The following is a 2033-nucleotide window of genomic DNA, read 5'->3' on the forward strand; positions in this document are numbered from 1 at the left end:
CCTAAGTTTGTTTCAAAGTGACTTGCACCGTTGCTTTTGCAAATCACAGAATGCAAATGATGATAATTTGTTCTTAGTGGAACTTTCTCTTGAAATGATTAGCAAAGTCAGTCATTTGAAAATTAGAGCGAATGCACAGACGGTTCCCGAAGCCCCTCGCTAACCAATATCAGCTTCTAAAGTTTTCATTCATGTAAACCTCATTAATGAAGATCTTTTATTTAAACGTCAAGGGGATTTGAAATTTAGAGTAAATTATGAAGCTTGTATGTCTAGCCAAGTCATGGGTCAAATGCATTTGTGAAAAACTGCTAAAAGAGCATATGGTTTTGAATTTTTCTACAATGACTAGTGTTTAAATAAATTGCTTGTACTGCTTAACTTCATGTGTAATTTTGACAGAAATTGGCCTATAGCCTTTTGATATGTAAACATTTCAGCCTTTTATGCGGTATAAAAAAGACACTTGCTTTTTAGGATCAGCTCAGGCGGTCACCCTGTAATTCTGAAAGCTGGCACCTACCATTACATTCTTGCTAGATTTCAACTTTCCAGTGGCAGCCTCGGGGAGAAAAAAAAAGGAAAGAAAGAAAGAGAGAAAGAGGATATTTCAAAAGCAATGTCCATTTGGGATTAAAAGCTACAAATGAGGTGAGAACGTGCCACTTACCATCTGAAAGAAATGGATAAACCATAGTTATTAAAGAACATTTTCTGTCATTTTTCTTTAAGCCAGCCTGTCTGAGGGGACACTTAGGCAGGGCTGGAACTGTCTGCCGTGTCATTAAATGCTTATCGGAGGGCCGAGCCAATCCGTCCAACACACAAATAGGTGTTACAAATCTAGGTATCACTTCAGGACGTTGCCAGCGAAATGGCTTCGTGTCACAGAACCCATTAAGATGCAAAAATCACTCAGTCCCGGGAGGAGAATCACCCTGGGCTCCGAATCCCTGCACACAAATAGCAGGTCTGAGTCCCTGCAGCAAGGGGGGGGGGTTCTCTCAGCAGGAGGCCGTTGCTGGGGGTGGCAGAGGCAGCCCAGGACACATAGTTCAGAGACCCCTCTGGGCTGCCCCCAGTTTCTGAAACACCGATCCATCTGCATAAACCCATTTGTTGCTAATATATCCGTCTCCCGTAAACAAGCTTGGGATGTGGATTGGAAGGCTGGTCACCCTGGAGGGAGACAGAGAGAGCTGCCTGGCCTATGAGGTGGCCCGGGGTGCTAGACATGGGGGGCACGCATTGACTTGCTAGGCACCCTGGCCTGGCGGTCATCTCGCCCTCCCCTCTGTTCTCGGGGGTCCTACCCTATTTATCCTACATGTCAGCGTTGTCCTACACCGACTTTCCCAAGAGATATCTCCCCCTCTGAAGTTTTGGAGGAACTCGGGGGAGAGATAGGATGCAACGGAGCCCGGTTTCTTTGTATACAGTTGAGTCACGGGAGCAAGCAGAGATCTTCTTTAAAGACAAAACCCTGATGATGAAAAAAAAAAAAAAAAAAGACTGGCCAAGAAAGACAGGAGGAGGTGTTTTATTTACATTTCTTACGCATTCCAACACATCATACTGTGGTCAGCAAACCGGAAAGGAAAGGACATATTTCAGAGCATAAAGAAGGCACCAGACTTTTTTTTGTTTTGTTTTGTTTTTCCTGAGCGTTCTACATTCCTGTCTAACCCTTCCGTCCATTTTGAAATGAATAAGGGTAATTTTTTCCCCCTGTTAGCTGTAGTTTTAAACTTCTTAGACAAACAATTGATTTGCTAATAAAATATTTCCGTAGCGTTCAGCTGCTGAACTTTTAGGAACTTACCCCCCCCCCAAAAAAAAAATGTGTTTGTGATCAAAGTTAGCTAGGCAAGAGCTGTATTTTGGGTAAAAGAGGAACACGTAATACTTGAAAGATAATTTGAGAGGTTGAGGACTTCGGGGTGTTTGTGTTTTGTTCTGTTTTTTGAAGGGGAGGCTAGTATAAAATAAAACTGAAAATTATAGGAAAAGATAGCCGTGCCGGGATGGCCGTG

The sequence above is a fragment of the Canis aureus genome, chromosome 9 (assembly GCF_053574225.1).
Source record: "Canis aureus isolate CA01 chromosome 9, VMU_Caureus_v.1.0, whole genome shotgun sequence".
Lineage (NCBI taxonomy): Eukaryota > Metazoa > Chordata > Mammalia > Carnivora > Canidae > Canis > Canis aureus.